Source organism: Hydra vulgaris, chromosome 12 (genome assembly GCF_038396675.1).
Source record: "Hydra vulgaris chromosome 12, alternate assembly HydraT2T_AEP".
NCBI lineage: Eukaryota > Metazoa > Cnidaria > Hydrozoa > Anthoathecata > Hydridae > Hydra > Hydra vulgaris.
In genome coordinates this window covers 78725072-78746486 of record NC_088931.1, presented here as the reverse complement: position 1 = coordinate 78746486, position 21415 = coordinate 78725072, and the positions used below count along the sequence as shown (strand labels likewise).

General features: G+C 28.2%; 1 protein-coding gene and 1 long non-coding RNA gene across 3 annotated transcripts in view; one reads left to right on the top strand and one right to left on the bottom strand.

The window, feature by feature from the left end:
- Window positions 1–11749, bottom strand: part of LOC100201160 (plasma membrane calcium-transporting ATPase 3) — a 56533-nt gene extending 44784 nt beyond the window's left edge. Inside the window, exon 1 of the mRNA XM_065814565.1 lies at window positions 11613–11749. The gene's annotated coding sequence lies outside the window, so the exon portion shown is untranslated. The remainder of the gene's footprint in view (window positions 1–11612) is intronic.
- Window positions 11750–17727: 5978 nt separating this feature from the next.
- LOC136089040 (uncharacterized) lies at window positions 17728–21227 on the top strand. Of its 2 annotated transcripts, none has more exons than XR_010642735.1 (6): window positions 17728–17885; window positions 18598–18655; window positions 19572–19670; window positions 20323–20479; window positions 20785–20847; window positions 20933–21227. It is a non-coding gene; the product is annotated as an uncharacterized LOC136089040 (long non-coding RNA). The 2 variants fall into 2 exon arrangements; XR_010642734.1 differs by having other exon boundaries at window positions 18598–18870.
- Window positions 21228–21415: the final 188 nt, after the last annotated feature.

Sequence of the window (21415 nt, the reverse complement as noted above, 5' to 3'; positions counted from 1 at the left end):
TTTTATGACTCTAATTCACAAGAAAAAATTCAATCAGTGCTTGAAAAGTTCAAAATTGGTATCGGTTTAAATGAATTCACTACTGAAATGGTTGATTTTGTTAAAAGTACTTCACACTCGCCCCTCTTCTTGAAATTCGTACCTGCTTTTTAGGTGCCACCACGTCTCTGGTCTAAACTAAAAAGAAAATGCGGCTACTAAGCTCTTTTTTGATAATCTGTTTCAATTATGTATTCTTCCAATCATCAACAAACCTACTCGGATAACCCCAACCTCCGTCTCTGCTATAGACAATATATTAACAATTACATTTCTAGAAACTTCTTTAAAAGCAGGAATTATCAAAACCGATTTATCAGACCATTTTGCTATTTATTTTTCATTATCTCAAGATTTAAGAACCTATAACAATCTTAAAACTAAAATCTATAAAAGAAAAACCAATCAGTTCTCTATTAAAAATTTTAAAGACTCGCTATCGGTAGTAAATTGGGATGAAGTGTATCAAGAATTTAACCTTGGACTCACAAATTCCGCATACAATTTATTTATAAATATTTTTCTAGATCACTACAATAAACATTTCCCTGTTGAAGAGAAAGAAATAAACTTAAAGTATTTAAACTGCCCATGGATAACTAATGGGATTAGAAAATCATCAAAAACAAAGCAAAAACTCTATATCAAGTATTTAAAAACAGAAACGAAACTAACTTAACTACATACAAGGAATACAAAAATCTATTTGAAAAAATTAAAAAGAATTCAAAAAAAGTATATTATTCAAAACAACTACAAAAAAGCAAAAGTAATATCAAAAAAAGCTGGAACAAATTGAAAGAAATAATAGGTAAAAACTATACTAAATCAAATAATTTACCCGATAAAATTATCATTAATAAAACTGAATATATCGACAAAACTTCTATCGCTGAAAACTTCAATAGCTTTTTCGCAAACATAGGCCCTAATATGGCTTCAAAAATTCAATGCCCTGATATCTCCTTCGAAACTTATATCATAAACCAACATTTCTGTTTAAATATTTTCTCTGGACTAAACCATGAAGAACTATAAATTGCAAAAAACTCGCTTAAGACGAATAAGGCCCCTGGGATAGACAACATTTGTAGCTATATAGTTGTAAATGTGTTTCCGGAGATAAAACAACCAATCTTTGAAATATCTAAATCTTCAATTATTACAGGATCCGAACCGAATAAATTAAAAACAGCTAAGATAATACCAATATTAAAAACCGGTGATGCATTTACACTAAATAACTACAGACCTATCTCAGTGCTACCTGTATTTTCAAAACTTTTGGAGAGAGTAATATACAATAAACTGTATAAATATCAACCGAACCAAACATTCAACCGAACACCAATTCAACCGAATTTTTTCCAAAATAGCAAAAATAGATACCATACCAGAGGAACGGGAAACTTCAACGTACCTTTTAAAAAAACTAATCTCTCGCACTTTTCCATTTCGTACCGTGGTCCTTATCTAGATAACAAACTAATATAAAAAAATGCTCAACTAGAAAAATCGAATAACTTAAATACTCTGAAAACGTTATTAAAAGATCTTATTTTAAACACTAACAACTTTATGAATTTTTATTAACCCAATAACACTTAAAACTATGTATATAAACTAACTTTGCTCCGTAACCAATGTAAACTCTAATAACTTTAAAATAAATAAATAAATAATAGGCTTATTTATCAACACGTGAACGACTATATATTACCTATTTAGCAAATCGTGTACCTACTTATATTTATGAGTATTGAAATAAAATTAAAAAAATTAAAAACTTCTTTGTGTCTGCATTCTTTGTTTTTTGCATTTTGCATTTTTATTTTCATTCTGCCAAAACTGATAACATTTTTTTTTTTTTTTTTTTTAAATATCAACTTATTTTTTTGTATAGCGTAACTTTGTAATCTTTTTTTCTTTTTAAATTTTACTTACTCTGTAAAGATTCTATTATACTTTACGAATTTGTAACGATTAAAGAACAAAAAAATTAAAAAAAAAAAAAAAGAAATACGAAATTTGGTCCGAAACGTCCGCAATTTTTAATTTTTATGAAAAAAATTACCATCTTTAGCATTGAATTAGGGCTATAAATATAAACTTATGTATTTTTTTTTTTAATTTTTATTAAAGTGTAAATATATACCATGTGTTTTTTTTATAAAATTTGCTCTTTAAAAGTTATATAGATATTAGAATTTAATTTATTAAAAAAAAGTAATACAAAAACTAGAAATAATCAGCTGGATAGACTAAATGACGGTTTCTTTAACTATCAATGTTATTACTTATAAACAGTGGCGGATCAAGGGGGCGGGGCGGTTTAGGGGGACTATAGCCCCGGGCCCCACAATTTTAGGGGCCCATATTCAAAATAAATAATTTTTTATTAACTCTGAAAATTAAATCTTTTATTAACTTAAAAGAGCCAAAGTTAAATTTACTAAATTGTCTGAAAACAAAAGCACAAAAATAATATAACTGTCAACAAAAACGTTGCATTATATATTTTTTCCGTCTTTGACAACGATGGAGCGCAACTACTTCTACAAAAAAAATATTACTAGTTTGGTAGCAGCGCCTTATAGCAATAATTGAATGTAACTTTTGTACAAATTGCTACAAAAACAATTCCCTTCGGAAAATTATTAATGAATTGAATAATTATATTGTTATTGAAAATGCATTAACGATAGCAATTCTACAATTCTTTTGTACTTCCGCACAAAAGAGTTCTTGCGTGAATGCATTTAATAGCTGAAGCGCTAAATTCGTGAAAGAGAAAAAAAGAACAGTTTAACACTTTTCAGGTTATACAGTTACAATTAAAATGCTAAGAAAATATGAACGTGGAGCTTGTAAAAGAAGATTGAAGAAAGAGAGAGAGGAAATGGTAGCTAAACTTCCGAAAATGACAGATTTTTTTTCATCAAACCAAACTATTATGCAATTTCCACAAATTGTAGATAATAATAAAAACAATGAAAGAAAAGATAAAAACAATAACACGGAAAATGAGGTAGCCTACCAAGGTCCTTCGAATGAAATTCAAGAAGTTGAAAGTGTTGAATCTACAATGCATAACAATGAGCTTGACTCAGGTACTCCAATTTTTACTATCTTTAATGACATCTCTAACATCTGCTAAACAAACAATTTACTTTTTAGGCAGTTAATATTTTTATTCTATAAATTGTCACTTATTATTTTTTTATTAGGCTTATTTATTATGATTTTTTTTCCTAGCTACCATTCTACGCGAACACCCTGCTTTATGGCCATTACAATTAAAGGAAAATGAACGAATGAAGTATTTAAACAAGGGGTATATTTTTTTTGAAAATAAAGACTCTAATTTCGAATCTTCGAAGCGGATGTTCAAAAACCAGTACAGATATTATTCGGTTAAATATTTTCAAAAAGTGATGAATCTGAGACTGAAAACACATTGATTCCTCTGCATGTTTTAAATTGGATTGTTGAAACCGATATTATTGATGTATTTCCAAATGTTTATATAGCATATCGCTTGTTTCTAACTATTCCCATAACAAATTGCGAGGCTGAGAGATCATTCTCTACTCTTAAAAGAGTTAAGAACATGCACCGATCAACAATGGTCCATAGTCGTTTAAGTAATATAGCAAGATTAACTATTGAGTCAAAATTATTAGAAACTTTGGATTTCAGCGATGTGATTGCAGAGTTTGCGGGGAAGAAAAGCAGAAAAAAATCACTCAACTTAATTCAATAAAATAAATATAAAATTTGTATATAAATAAATATCAGTGATAGCGTTTTCAAGAAAATCCTTGTTTTACTCATTTTTGTCGTTGTTAATGGAACGGGGCCTCCTACTTTTAAATAGCCCCGGGCCCCGAAAAGTCTTAATCCGCCACTGCTTATAAAGATAAATTTCAATTGGATCTCAAATTCCAGTTTACAACTACATGTCTAAATTACAGTTAAATAGTAGTTTTAAGCATAGAAATCAATGTTTTTTTAATAAAATACATATATATTTACGACATCAGAAGGTATATGTTGTAAACTGGAATCCTAGATATACACATTATGAACCCATGTGTGAATTTTTAGATTATAAGATGCATCATGGATCGAGTCTATCCACGAGTTTGATAGTAGATTACTTTATCGCTAAAATGAGGGTTCAGAAACCATTTTGAACTTTTATTTTGAGAAAATTTGTCTACTTGGCGCGTAAAAATAAAATAAACTGTTTTCGTTACGTCCGTTTCCAAAAATCTCGTGAACTGTCACGGAGAAAACTGTCCGCTAAAGTAAACTGTCCGAGCGGACATTTTACTCCGGAGTAGAATGGAGTAAGTTGTCCGACCTAGAGAATAGTGTAATTTTATGAATTGCGGCTGAGCTTGTACCATCATTTTAAAAATTAATTTTAAAAATGGATGAACAGAATAATGCTGAAGAAAGAATGCTTGCTGACGTTAGTAACTATATATCTACATCTGTTTATCGCTATGACTGCACACCGAATGAAAAGCGGGCTATTCGACGAAGAGCAAGCAGGCATAGATTATAAACATTATGCATAGATTATATCATTTTGTATCTATGTTACTAGTAACATAGTTACAATATGATATATACTTTTATACACTGTTAAGAAAGTTACAAATATAGTCATTATGACAAATTATTTGTAACATTTGTGACACTGTATGTAAATTACAAATATAGTCGATATGACAAATAGAATATATGATAATTTTATATTCTATTTGTCAAATAGAATATATAATTATCATATATTCTATTTGACATATCGACTATATTTGTTATTATATTATATACAGTGTCAGTGTTACAGATCACTAAAGTATATAATATAATATATGTTAGTGATCTATTTTGCAGTGCACATATAACATTTTGTAATATATGATGGCATTATTGCTACCATTTTACATTACATGTTTTGTTATGTATTAGAGTATGTATGTCCCTAGTATATTAGCAATCAACAAAGTATGTCCACTGAATATTTGTATTAAGTTTACCTAGGTATACTAGGTTTCACACAAGTATATACCTAGTATACACACAGTACTTTCAAACTAAACATAGTAGATTCTTTTTACACAAAGTAAATACTTTGCTCACATTTACTAATACTTACAAGGATATTCAAAAAAGTTATAGCCCAAAAAGTTTATTTATGTATTATTGGAAGCAGTTCCAATAATGTAATGTAAAATGGTAGCAATAATGCCATCATATATTACAAAATGTTATACGTTCACTTCAATATAGATCACTAACATATATTATATTATATACTTTAGTGATCTGTAACACTGACACTGTATATAATATAATAACAAATATAGTCAATATGTCAAATAGAATAAATGATAATTATATATTGTATTTGACAAATAGAATATAATAAATAATATATACCATATGCTAGAATTTGTAATTTGCAAGTTACGCATAACATAGGTTAAAAGCTGTGAACATTGTCAGCACACAAATATGCGAAAATTCGAAAAAACTAGTCCAGAGCTTCATCCTATTAAAGTACAGTCACCATGGTTTCATATTGGAATTGATTTAGTAGGACAACTTCCTGAAACATCTGATGGAAATAAATATATTCTTACTATCTCTGATTATTGCACAAAGTGGGTAGCAGCATTTCCCCTAAAATCAAAATTAGCAAGCGGCGTTGCAATAGAATTGTATAAGGTAAATTTAAATATTATTATCTGATTGCATTTAAATAATTTTTTTGAAGATATAAGAATTTTTTAAATATTTCAGTTGTTCATGCAAATGGGTATACCAAAAGTTGTTACCTCTGACCAAGGCACAGAGTTTTACAACCAAATAAACAAGGAACTAATGTCTTTGTTAAATACGAAACATCATTTTACTACAGCCTATCATCTACAGGTTTAAAAATTTGAATTCAGTTTGTGTATAAGAGCTGTCTAGTTTTAAAATCTTGGATTTAATCATCTTGTGTTTTAGGCTAATGGTTTAGATGAGCGGTTCAATCAAACCATCCAGTTAGTGCTTGTAAAATTTTGCAATGATCACCACATTACATGGGATACTCATTTGGATGCTTGTATTTTTGCATACAATACATCAAGGCAAGAGTCTACAAAATACGCTCCCTTTGAGTTAATGTTCGGAAGGAAGCCTTACTGGTTTGTTAAAATATGATTATAGAACATTACTGTAACAGATTGATTTTTTTCAAGGTTTTTTCTTTCTTTTTTTATTTATTTCCGGCATGTTTAATAGAGTGTTGATATGCAAAATATTCTTTTTTCTTTCATCATAAATATATTTTGAAGTTTTACAATAATTGTTTATACTTTAGATCAAATCTGCTGCAAAAAGCTAAACAAAACATTGAAACGGCTCAAAAAAAGCAGAAAGAAAATTATAACAAGAAGCATGCAAATCCATTTGTTTATGCCATCGGGTCCAAAGTCCTTATCAAGGATTTTACGCAGAAAAAAAGGAAAGAAAGCAAATTAGATTTCAGATGGCTTGGACCTTTCTGTATCGTGAAAAATTTAGGGAAAGGATCATATCTCTTACAAGAGATAGCCACCTTGAAGGAGAAGAAAGTTAATGGTTCCCACATCAAACCATATAGAAGTGGAAGCAAAACCTTAACGCCAGAGGCTGATTCTTTTCAAAAATATCTACTTTTTTTTTTGTTTTTTTGTTATTCACCTCCTTAAGGCCGCGAAGGCCACTACAGATGAGGAGGCTACTTAATAGTGGTTATAACCCCCTCTCAACTTTATAACTCCGAAACACGAACCTTGACGAACAAGGCCACTGCGCGGAGAAACAAATTGAGCGTGGTACTACCAGGGACGTGGTGGGGATCGAACTCGGAACCTCTCGCTTATGAAGCGAGCGCTTTACCACTACACCACTACCGCATTATACTTACTTGTAGTAAGGTAAGTAGTACGATTGATAGTAGACATACAACTTCTGTTAATGTTCCATCAAATACTTATTCAGTTTCAACCATAAGCTCTTCTACAAGCAACGACAACAACCAAAATAAAACATCTCATGCATTTTTAACACCTAGTATCAAATCTATTCCAATTACAATGTCAATGCAACCCTCAAAATGCTTCTATGATGAGCATGATTATTGTAAACCAGCAAAGCAAAAATGTTATGAAACAAATGAATCCAATGATGATCACAACATTGAGATAAATTCAATTGAAGTAGAATCCTTCAAAATTGCATCCAAAGAAGGAGAGAACAAAGTATTGTGGATAAAAAATAGTTTATTTGAGTTGACGTTAGTGGAAAAAAATATTCTTCGGAGTGAGAACTCCGTAAGCTTATAAAGCTCTTGCTTTATAAGCAGGAGATCCAGGTTCGAAACGACCTCTGGACAAATTTTCGCGTCACGGTAAGGAAGGAGGCGTGAACTTCCTGGTTAAATGCACTTCCGCGGTGCTCTGTGATAAGACCGTTAGGACTTCTTGGGGCACCTAAAATAAAAATTTAAAAAAAAAAAAAAAAAAAAAAAGAACAAGTAGCTAACAGATAACATAATTTTTGCCTCACAAAATATTTTAAAGGCACAATCATTAATTTCTGGTTTTCAAGATCCAATCTTAGGATTAAATATGTCATTTGTTACTATAAGAAGTCCTTTTATCCAGATACTTCACGATGGATATGGGCACTGGTTTGCAATTAGCAATATAGGAACACGAAAATTAAATTAAGTTCATGGATATGACAGCTTGTTGCACTCATTGAGTTATCAAGGAGTGCAACAGGCTGTCATAAACACGAACTTCACAAGTGGCTGCTCTTTTAACATGTCCTGAAAAAAACATTGCCATAATTCTGCTGTTGAACATCCATAATAATGGATGTTCAACAGCAGAAAGGAGGGAATAATTGTGGCTTATTTGCTGTTGCTTTTGCTACAGCTTTAACTAAGCAGATACAACCAGAACATTGTTTGTTTAAGCAAAGTATAATGCGGGATTATTTATTAAAAAGCCTTTAAGAACAGGTTCTTCCCATGTTCCCAACTGTTAGTGTAAATGTATGAAGAGGCTGTGTTATTCGTATTGAGGTCATAGAAATTTTCTGTTCTTGTCGGATGCTTGCTGAAGGCAAAACGTCCTAGTTTGTCCTATCCGTCTGTCTAGGACAATTTACTCCGGAGTCAACTGTCCTGCGTTGGAGTAAACTATCCTACTTTTTTGCGGATTATTTACTTCGGACCACTCGAGCGATGTGTTTTAGCGTTTGTTCAAACGATGGTTTGAGAACTCGCGCATTATTCTGCGGCATAAAGAAAACTTTAACACTTTATATACTAAGCATAATATTATTATAATTAATATAGTAATATTATGCGTCATGTAACTTATACAAATAAACCTGAAGCTTGATAGTTCACAAGGTCATTTTTTTACCGGTTTATAAGTTTAATAGATAATTATGGGCATTATTTTGAACATTTATTAAAATTAAATTTAAAAAACTCATTTTTTTTTTTTTTTATAAAGAGGAAGTTCTACGAACTTTAATAACGACCTAAGTAACAGTTGACAAAAAATTCATGAATTTTGCTTTAACAATAATGCATTAGGTCATGAAAGATTAAATTTATTCAGTTTTGATAAGACCCAGCCGTAGACCCAGCATTGCTCTGTTTAAAAAGTTTCAAAAAAATTGGCTGACTATCAATGAAGCCAACTTTGCACCATGGATAGTTATTGGCTGACAAAACCATTTCGGCAACTGTTTAAAACATAGGTTGGTTCCTTCTTAATGTCTTTAGTGATGATTGCCTAGTTTCCGAAATTATCTACTGCTTAAAAATTCATTTATTAAGAAATCAGTTCAAGCTGAGGGTGAGCCAGAGGAAGTCTTGACTGAACTTTGTACTTTTGCTACTAACGTGTATGTACTATTATGGGTTGGATTCCCCGTGGCTTGCGATGCTCAGCAAATGAGCTTTTTTTATGTGATATTTAGATTCAGTATTAGTACCAATTTCACTGTTTTTGAACAAAGTTTCTAATAAGCTTACCGTTGCTGGGGCTCAGTCCCACCCAGTAAGACTTATTAAGCATTTAAAAATTAATAAAAATAAAAATCATAATATACTTAAACTTAAGCAAAAAGAATAATTTTAAAAACAATAAAATATTTCCGCAAATGAAAGAAAATTTCAACAAAGCTGAAAAGGAAAGAATAAAATCGATTTTACATGAATACGAGAAAGACAAAGTGTTTTGTTCAATCTGCGTCTAAGCTACCCTTATGAAAATGGGTCTCCAAAACGCCTGTTTCAATGAGTTTCGCATTGTAGAGGATGTAAAAATCTCAACATCACTGTGGCTATTTTGCCCCGCTCAATGGATCCTAAAAAAACCATTTATTATATCTATTACCAGTAACTATTCTGCCATAATCAACAGGCTATAGGACTTTGAAAATCAATTATTCAGCCAAGAATAAGTCAGAAGCAGCAAGTTATCTTGAACCCTTCCGTAAGTTCGACGAATTTTTTTAATTGTAAATTTTGCGCATGATCTTCACGAAAATTGAGGATGTTAATACAGCACTCCGAGGTAAATATTGTTTTTCTTTAATAGCGATTTTTTCAAAATTTGCTACAACTCCAGTGGATTACTAGCACCAGTTTTACTATGTATCTCTGGATTGTACTATAAAGAGATTTGAGACCCAATTTGAACCTACAGAATCCACCGAACATTTAATAAATGTTAAAAAAATTTATCATTGGTCAGTGCTTGGATGTAGGATTTGTTAAGACTATTTACAAAGATGACTTTAACGATTATGGAAGGCTAAAACTCCATTGGAAAATATTTGTGGATCATCTCAAACTATAGAATATTTAACTAAACGAATTTAAATCAGCATGCTGGTAAACCACGATGGTGTTCTTTTTTAATTAATTTCACTGATTCGAGTTTGTAAAGTTGGTAAAAATTTTGTTTTTATGCCTGTCATCTCATGTGCGCGTAAGTGCTCTTTTTCTCGTCTTCGTAGGCTAAAGATCTTTTTTGCGTTCTACGATACCTTATTGCAATGATTGCAAATGAATTTTGAAAGTTTTTATGTCTATTAAAAAGACTTGATACATATTATTATAGATTTTCAACTCCCACCAAATTTTTCCATCCGGAAAAAGTAAAACTCTATGCCAATGATTAAAGCCTTATTTCTCAGTAGGGTATATTAAATATTCATTGTGTAGTGTTACAGTTATAAAGTGCCCAGTTGTGAAACCATAGTTAGAGAGAAACCAGATCAGTTAAACACCAGACTGCTCAATTAACTTAACATTAGTTAGGCAGTACTAGCTCAAGGAACAGAGTTTAGACCGGCAGAAAAACCGGCAGAAAGACCGGCAGAGTTTAGTTTTAGAGTTTAGACCGGCAGAAAAAAGCGTAGAAGTTCTCTTGCATTGATATCACTTGAACTTGCTGTTGCCATCAAGTCTATGTTTTTTAAACACAAACGCCGTCATGAGTACTTTTAATCAATCTATTGCAAAAAATAAATCTGAAATGCAGAAACTGATTATTGAGCACAATAGGAAGCGCATTCGAGAAAAAAAATTATGGTCGCATAGGTAACTTGTTGACTCTGTTGAACTTTTATAAATTAAATTTGATCATATTTAAATTGCTTCAAAGACATATCACACCATAAAAGATGGTTGTGATTTTATTATGAATATACTTTCTACGTTGTTGTAATTTTATAACAAAAATACTTTTAAAGTGTGCGATGTATTGCAGGAGTTTGAAAAATGTTCAAAAGTGTTCAAAAATCCACACAACTGGATTTTCAAATATTTTTTTTAATCTTTTCGGTAGATGTTTATAAATGCATATAAAAATTTTAAATCAAAATGTTTTTCAAAAATCTATTTAGGTTGAACAATGCGCATTTTGTTTTTAGTCATATTCTTTTTTACAATCTTAATCCAATTTTTTGTTGCTTCATTTTTTTAGTTTGTTTAGAGAAGCTTAAAAATCTTAGTGAATTAAATTAAAAAGCTTAAAAACCTTCTGACTGAAATTTTTTAATACTTAAGTAGCCAAGTTTATTTTGATGTATGGTTTAGTCGCCTGTATTTAAAGCGAAACTTGTTAAATCAATTTCGTTAAGTAGACTGACCACTTCTTAAGTGGTTTGACCACTACCTAAGTAGTCTGACTATAATCTAGTATAAAAATATTTATAAATTTTTAAATATAATAAAAATAATTAAAAATAAGATAACTTTTAAAATTCATTCAGCATTCAGAATTAATTTAGTAAAAGTAATTAAAAATATAAAGTAGTAGTAGTAGTAGTAGTAGTAGTAGTAGTAGTAGTAGTAGTAGTAGTAGTAGTAGTAGTAGTAGTAGTAGTAGTAGTAGTAGTAGTAGTAGTAGTAGTAGTAGTAGTAGTAGTAGTAGTAGTAGTAGTTTTTATTAAAGTTTTTTTTTGATTATAACTTGCAAATAATATATATTAACCTTTTATCAATTGAATTGTTTTATGTCTTTCCAACAAATTAAGCGTACAACTTTAAAATGTAATGAAACACAATTTTTTTAATAAAATAAAAATTGTCTGTAAATTCTTCATTAGCTCACTAAAGCTTGAAACTATTAGTATTAATAGTTAGCATTATCATTATTATTAAGTATTTTTCAAGCTTAATGTTCAAACTTAATTTTTTTTTTTTTTGCCTAATACCCCACTGTTATCACCTGCTGTTCAACTTATTTTCTATGCTTGCTTTTGTTCTTTTATTGTATATACATTTTTGAGTTCAAATCAGAAAAGCGTCAGAATTAGACTTTATGTTTGATGTCTTATCCTGTCGTTATTTAATTTACGAAAAAAAAAGGAATAAATGCAGGCGGTCACTTTATTCTTAATTTTATACAATGTTTTTTTTGTTTTTATTGTCATTAAGAGGGCATTTGATACTAAATAAGCATTTGATATTTGAAACTAATTTTTTGCATACTTTGTTAAAAATTGCTTACGTTTATCACTTATCAAGTTTTATTTATTTTACATTGTGCTTCATCTGCAAAAACTCATCAGAAATGATGAAATTATGGTAATTTCAGAAATGATGGTAATTTCTGATAAGTCTTTATAGATGAAGCACAGGGTAAAATAAATAAAATTTGATAAGTGATTTTTTACTCTATATATAGATATAGAATAGAATTGGAGAGGATAAAGAAACATTTTGTACAAATTTTTAAAAATAACAATCTTCTTATCTCTATTAAATGTAATTTGAAAATAGTTAACTATCTCGATTTAACGCTAAACCTTAACTATGGTTCTTTTTAGCCATATCGCAAACCAGATAATATACTGAATTATATACATATTAGTTCTAATCATCCGCTGAATGTAATAAAAGGTATTCCTAAGACTATTGAATTAAGATTATCAGCAGCATCGTCAAGTGAATCGATTTTTAAAGAAAGTATTCCTCCTTATCAAGAAGCCTTGAAAAAATCGGGTTACAATTGCGAACTTGCATGCCATCCAAGTATAAAATCATCAAACGGCAACCATAAACGCAAGATAATTTGGTATAATCCTCCTTTCAGTGCAACTGTTGTTACAAAAATAGGTAAATGTTTTTTGAACCACATTGACCTCCACTTTCCAGTTAACCACAGACTTCGTAAAATATTTAATAAAAACACAATCAAAATAAGTTATTTCTGCATGCCAAACATAAAATCCATTATCAACTCTCACAATAAAGCATTATACATAAGAAGGCAAAAACTAATGAAATAAAATGCAACTGCATTGACAAAACCAAATGCCCAATAAACAACCATTGCCTTTCCAACAACATTGTTTATCAGGCCACCATCTATTCAAACAATCCGGAATAAAAAAAAAAAAGTGTATTTTGGACTTAACGAAACACCTTTTAAAGTTCAACATCAAGAGTTTGTAACCTTTGTTTGAACGAGAAGTTCCAAATTTTGATGTATAAAGAAGAAAACCTATTAAATACAAGGAGTGAAAGTGCAGGCACAAAAATAAGTTCCTTATTTCCTCCTTTGATACCGAAGATTGATCCTGGTTGGTTTACGTCACGTTCCATTGAGTCATTAGAACTTACGCCACCGTAATTCTAATTGTAATTTTAACGTTTAATTTTTAATTTTGTAATATATGGCTGATGATTGCCGTTAGGCATGAAACTTAAAGTTCCATAATATAAGTTTTTTCTTTATCGTTTATAATTATAATTATAAATCGCTCTGTTTTGAAATTTATATATAATCAAAATAAATTTCCTAAATATTGAGCACTTTTCAACGAACAAGAATTTTGTATTATTTTATTACAACACTAAATCAAACGATATATATATATATATATATATATATATATATATATATATATATATATATATATATATATATATATATATATATATATATATATATATATATATATATTGTTGTTGTGTGATTTAGTATTAAAAATACTAAACTTGATCGTTGTAGAGTGCTCAATATTTAAGAAAATATATATTTTTTCAAAAACAGAGCGTTCTATACTTAAAGTTTAGAAAAAACAACTTTTAATGAAACTTAAAGTTTCATGCCTATCATCAGCCATGAAGTACAAAATCAAAAATAAAAAAAAACCGTTTAAAAATTACAAACTACGGTAAAATGAGTTCTAACGTTAAGTACAAGAAGACGTAATGGAAAAACTAATCTCCGCTATCAAATAATAAAAGGAGAAATTTTTTTTGTGTGTGCATTTAGAGACTAATTCGCCTTTTTTGTTTAGCAGATTGTTTCCTTTGTAAAATAATATTTTGACTTTCTTATTTAAACAAAGCTTACAAATTTTTGACGCAGGATTGTCTGATTTACAGCGAATTAGAGGCGAATTAGTCTCTAAATGCAGACACAAAAATAAGTTTCTCCTTTCATTATTTGATAGCGGAGATTAGTTTTCCATTACGTCTTCTTGTACTATAACGTCAGAACTCATTCTACCGTAGTTTGTAATTTTTAAACGGTTTTTTATATTTTTGATTTTGTATTAAGTGGCTGATGATTCCCAATAGGCATGAAACTTTTAGTTCCATTAAAAGTTGTTTTTTCTAAAATTTAAGTATATATATATATATATATATATATATATATATATATATATATATATATATATATATATATATATATATATATATATATATATATATATATATATATATATATATATATATATATATATATATACTATATATATATATATATATATATATATATATATATATATATATATATATATATATATATATATATATATATATTATATATTTATTTATATAAAATGAATAAAAACAACAAGTTCCATCAAAAGTTGTTTTTATTCATTTTATATACATAAATAAATATTGCTCTATTATTTAATAATATTGAGCACTCTTAAACGCACAAGAGTATTTGTATTATTACTATTATTATACCATAATAATACATTATCTATTTTGTATATATATATATATATATATATATATATATATATATATATATATATATATATATATATATATATATATATATTATATATATATATATATATATATATGCAAGTATATACATTTAAGTTTTGCACCCATTGCCCCCTGTCGCTATGCCAGTGTGTATATATATCAATATATTTCAAGTACCAACTTTAGGTTACTTGTTGACTATGGCTTTGCAGAAATGGACATTTACTATTTATACTTTCATACATAAAAATCCAAAACATTATTTGGTTCCATTAAAAAATTATTTGGTTCCATTAAAAAATTATTTGGTTCCATTAAAAAATTATTTGGTTCCATTACAAAGTTTAATTTAACTTTACGTGTTGTTTGCTCGTTGTTAGTTCTTATTGAATCTTGCAACTAATTTATCACTACCTTTCAGACTAGCTACAGCTCTGAAACTTTTAGGGCTTATATAGTCTTGGTGAGCTTCTATTTTAAAATTGTTTCCGAGGGCGAAAACCCGGGAAAGGATCGTATTGTACTTGCTCGCTTTTTTGCTACAAAATATTGCAATTAATTTTTCACTACCCTCCAAAATAGCTAGATCTTTAAAACTTTAAGTAGTTGTATAGTCCCAATAACGTTGGGATGTTGCATATTAAAACATTTTCCAGGGCCAACGATACAATGGGGAACAAGTGCCCTTCTCATTTTTCCACCCTAACTTTTTTTTTTCTATAAAGGAAAACATTTTAGAAACAACCTTTGAATAGGATGCCTTTAAATTTTTTATTTAATTTACTTCTTGTTATTAAGGTAATAAAAGCTAAAGGTCATATAACAAAGCACCTCAAAAATAAAAAAAGTAAAACTGACTAAACATAAAATCAGTCTATTTGAAAACAAGTGAGAGCTATTTTAAAGCATTTTTAATATATAATTAAGTTTTTGCATTCATTACTTAAATTACTGAAATCGGAAAATATTTTTATTATGCCGAAGAGATCCATTAATGAACTGATACAATTTAAAAAGTTATATAAAGAAAAGAAAAAATATGAATACTTGTATATGTTAAACAAGACCTACAAAGTAAGATAGTTTTTGATTTTAGCTTTATTGAAAACATTGAAGGCTTATATATTGAAGTTAATTTAAGGCAATCAAAATGGTTAATATAAGCAACATACCACCCTCCAAGCCAAAATGATAGTTATTATTTACTAAACATTGGTCTTTCACTTGATTTTTATTATCTAAAATACGATAAACTTATACTTGTTGGTGTTAAAACTTGTCTCAAAAACATAAATAAATCGAGCTGTATAGACTTGATCTTCACTCAACTTATTTTCATAGTACTGCAGCATTTTTAATTGGCCAATCGGATTTTCATAAAACTGTCGTAACAATTTTAAAATGTTCTTTTACACGAAAAAAACCTTAAAAAATACTATAGAGAGATTACAAACAATTCGATAATTTCCTTTTTGAACAAGAACTCGAAAATGAGTTAAAATGCAACCAGTATTTAAACTATAAAAATTTTGAGCAATCATTTCTTAAAATTATAAAAACATGCTCCGATAAAATAAAAAATGCTTCAAGCAAATCAAGCACTATACATAACCAACACTCTTCGAAAAGCAATCATGAAACGATTAGAGTTGGAAATAAAGTATCACTAAACGAAGCAAGATATTGATAAGTTACTTTTCATAAAAGTAAATATTTTTGCAGTAACTTGTATAAAAAAGAGCGAAAATTGTTTTTCAGTAATCTTGAAGTAAATAACATTACTGATAACAAACTATTCTGGAAAACTATAAAACCATTTCTTTCTTTTTTATCAACACACGATTCTACAATCTCCATACAAGTCCAAGGAAATATTATTTCAGATGATCAAATGGTTGCCGAAAATATCAAAAAATTATTAAAAAGCTTAGAAATTTTACCTAAAGAATCTGATACTGATCTTAAAATCATTGAAGACGTATTGGAAAAAAATGAATATAACCAAAGTGTTCTTTCGATAAAACAAAATTGCGAAATCAATAACTCTTTTAAAGTAAGAAAACATGATAATAAATCTTTAACAAAGAATGAAATCAACAAACTTAATCCAAGGAAAAGTAATACTATTGATGGAATTCCTGTAAATGCAATAAAACTAAGTGAAAATACATGCTCAAAATACTTTTTAAACGTATGGAATAATGGTGTTGTAATAAACAACATTTATCCCAAAGAATTTAAAAAAGCAGACATAACGCCAATTTTTAAGAAAAATGATCCAATGCTATGCTAGAACTATAGACCTATCAGTGTTTTACCCTGTGTTTTAAAGTTATTTGAGAGGTTATTACAATCTCAAATTCTTAAGCACATATCAATTTATTTATCTCCATTTCTTTGCGGCTATCGAAAGGTTTTTAGCACACAAAATGCTCTTATTAGGCTAACTGAGAAATGGAAAATTTCCCTTGATAATAAAGGTTTTGTTGCTGGTATTCTTATTTACTTACCTGATGCTTTTGGTTCATTAAATCATGACTTACTAATAGCTAAAATTAATGCTTATGGTTTTAATCTAAATGCTTTGAAACTTGTTGAAAGCTATTAGATGATCAATACCAAAGAAAAAAAATAAACGCATCATATTGCTCTTGTTCAAAAGTTTTATATAAAATCCTGACCCAAATATAATAAGTGCTTAAATATCAAATTCATTTTTAATAATGTATAAGTTATAAAAAATTTTGCTATAATATATTCAAAATAATTATTTAATATAATAAACCTATTAAATTATCTATCTCCCAGTAGGCACGCAACGTTTTATTCACGTTTCAATCACGTGTATTTTAGGTGACTTCGTCCAGGTTACTATTTTACGTGAAAGTCACGTGAAAGTTACGTGCCAAAATATCTCGTCTTTCGGAACTTTTTTCATTTTAAAAAAAAACTGGCATAAGAAATGTGAAATAATATTTTTTATTATATTAATTATTTTTTTATAGTATAGTTTTTGTATTCATTATATTAGTTATAATTATTTACTTCTATGATAATATAATTAATTTTTATTGTAGTATTATCATAATTAAAAAAAAAAAATTGGTCTATATAATATCTTTTAACGCGATGCATTTAAGTTGTAATATCTAATATCTAAATTATATCAAATTAAGTTAAATAAATTAGTACCCTATTTGCCGTCCCTATTTGCCACACAAATAAGATTAAACTCAAATACAAGGTATGCTTTTTTTCTACTTTATGATATAATATTTTAGACTGGCGAATTTGTCCATTTTCCTTACTTAATTTAGTACGAAATAAGTTATGTTATAACGAATTTAATATCAAATTAAGTAAGCTACATGGACAAATTATAAGTTCTAGCAGAACTTATTCTTGATTCTTGAGCAATAATAATGTCTCTAGAACTTCTGCATTATTACTCAAGAGTCGTTTAGATAAAAACCCAAAATAGATTTTCTTTCTTTATTTGGGTTTTATCAACAAGGTTAAAGAATTTATCCAAGATAATATCAATAAATAAATGTGTTATGTTATTTATTATTGATATATGTATATATTATTATTAAATACTTTATCTTTTTATAATATATGACATCTTGATCTCGTGCTTTACTTGTTAAAAAGGGTTAATACTTATTTATTTCTTTTTTTTATATTATTTGAATATTATATGATTAATATATATATTCGAGTTATATGAAATTATTATTATATATATTATATGACTTTTATTGTTATTATGTACAATATAAAACAGGTTATTAACGCGGATTTGTTCGATGTTTTCCCCACAAAAAGATGATTATGATGCTATTGTATTTGAAACTGCATTATACTTATCTTTCAATGTTGACGACCTTCCAATATGTAAAGCAAGTTTCTCTCAAATATAGCATTGCATTTTTAAAAATTGTTTCATGATTTAGATCAAAGAAATAGCAACACCAGAAAATCTTGTTGCCAAAACAGTTGGTGACTCACCATGTAAGATTTGTCTTAAAAATTTGTGATTTAAGATGATTATTTAATATTAATATTATTATTTAAGTTTTTATTTGTTTCTTTTGAGCTAAATTTGGTGTTGTGAGCTATTATTGGAGAAAATATTGACTTATTCATCAGATAAAGTTTGATGCCTGCTCTTACCCCGTTTCCTTCTTCATGTTTCAATCATGTATATTTTAGGTGACCTTGTCCAGGTGACAATTTTACTTGATTAAAACGTGAATGTTACGTTGCCAAAATATTGTGTATTTTGGAACTTTTTTTATTCATAATAAAAACCTGTGATTAGAAACTTGGAAAGATATTCTTTATTTACTATTTTTTTATAATTTAGTTTCAGGGATTATCTTATTCGGGATATTCCCGGAATACCAGATATTTTTCTGAAATTTATCTTTTTCCAAATATCCGAAAAGTTTTCTATACATACAACTTATATTACAAGTTCCATACATACAACTTATATTACAACATATAACAAGTATATATTATTCATCTATTTGTTTTTATGTTGTTTTAGTCATCATTCATACAAAAATTAAGAAAATTTTTAAAAAAATTGAGAAACAACTTGGCTGAATGCAAAATTAAGGGAAAAATGAGGGGGGAAATATTCTGAATTTTTTCAGGATATTTTCCGTAAATTTTTTCAGGATATTTTAAATATAATGATTACATGAAATATGTAGTTTATATATTCATTATTGTAATTACTTTTTATTTTACTTTTACAATAATGTAATTATTTTGCATTGTAATTTTATAATAATTAGTTTAAAAAGTAGGGCGTAAGATATCTTATAACTTCGCAATGCATTTTTGACAAAAATAAAATGTCACATATATAATATTTTATCCAAACATATTATCTTATAACTAAGTTTTATCAATTTAGGTTTAATAAATATATTATAAAGCTTAGTTCAAAATTGTGTAACGTTATGGCAGATAATTATCATATTGCAATACGCAAAAGATCAAACCCTACTACGAGGTATACTTTTTTTTCTACCATATTGTATATTATTTTAGACTGTCAAATTTGTCAATGTAATTAATTTGATAATAAATAAGTTATTATAACTTATTTAATATTAAATTTATTAGGCTACATGACAAATGATAAGTTCTGCATAAAATATTATTGACTAGGAAGACCCAATGGTATTATGTTATTGCCTAGGAATATCATTCTGTAGTAAGACCCAATAACCTTTTAACTTTTAAAGTTTGACTTTAAATTTCACTTTTCCCTCTCTTTGTCTACTATTGTGATCGCACTCTGTAGTAAGAATTTGATTTAATTCATATCTTGTTGGAGAATGCAACTTGATTCTGAGTTGAATTTTCAGCACTCTGTATTTATTGGTGACCTAATTTGACAATACTTTATTATACATATTTTTAGTATTATACTTAATATATTATATATAATTAGGGGTAGATGAGGCTCCTTAGCCGTGGTGAATGTTTCCACAGCAAAAGGCGCCTCAAGGTGAAAATCTGACCATGGATAAGGAAAATCATGATATAAAATCCCCACTATAATGCTTTGTGGTTATGTGATAACTATTACATTTATATAAATTGTTTTAACTTTTGTGTGCATTCTAAAATGACATTTAATGCTGTTCAAAACTTTGTAGATTACTCATTTAAAGCAACTTTGTGGGCTGTCACCTTTGCATCTAGTGAGTTAATGTATGAACAAGTTAATGCAGAAACAGATGCAAATATAAGAAGATGGAAAACAAAGAAAACAAATTATCATGTTATCACAGTACACAGATGTTATCACATAAGGTGAGTACAGGTCTTTTTCTAATCACGCCTATCAGTTATTAACTTTATATAGATATAGATATAGATAAATCTATAGATAGATATTAGATATAGATATATATAGATAAAAAAATTTTTTTTAAACTTGTATTTTTTATTATGTACTTCTTTTTTTTTAATCATCTGTCGACTTTTTTGTTACATCTTTTTTTATTAAATACTTATTTACTTTTTTAGCAATCAGAGTATAAAATTAGAAGGCAAATGACTTTTATTTTTTTACACTTTATGTAGTATTGTTTTCTTAAAATTATTTAATGATTTAGATAAAAGAAAACAAATAACACACTAGAAAATCTTGTTGCCAAAAGTAGTTAGCAACTCTCAAAGTAAGATTTGTTTTAAAAGTTTGTGATTTAAGATAATTATTAAATAATCATATTATTATTTAAGATTTTATTCGTTTCTTTTCAGCTAAATCTGATTCATTAGATGAAGTTTGATGCGTGCTCTTATAGAAGAAAATATCGACTGATTCGTTAGATTATGTTTGAAGCGTGCTTTTATGGGAGAATAGATATATAAGTTTGAAGCGTGCTCTTCGTAAGTTGCAGATCTACGACTTCGTACTTATTTCTTATTGGATATAAGGAGGATATTTTAACAAAAGTGCAGCTTTTATTACAAATTAAAAAATTTTATGTCAAGAACTAATATACTGACTAATAAAACCATGTATTTTAATACGTATTAAATATTTCCTCGACGATGAGTTTTTTTTCTTTACACGAATCCAAACACTTATAATTGTAATTATAAAGCATAGTTATTGCTTAAATATTACGTGCCAAAATTAACATAAAAAGCACGTCTTTTAGACAGTTTAAGGGGACCAAAAAGTCACCTAAATATCACGTGCCAAAAGTAACGTGAAAAACACGTCCATAAATCACGTGA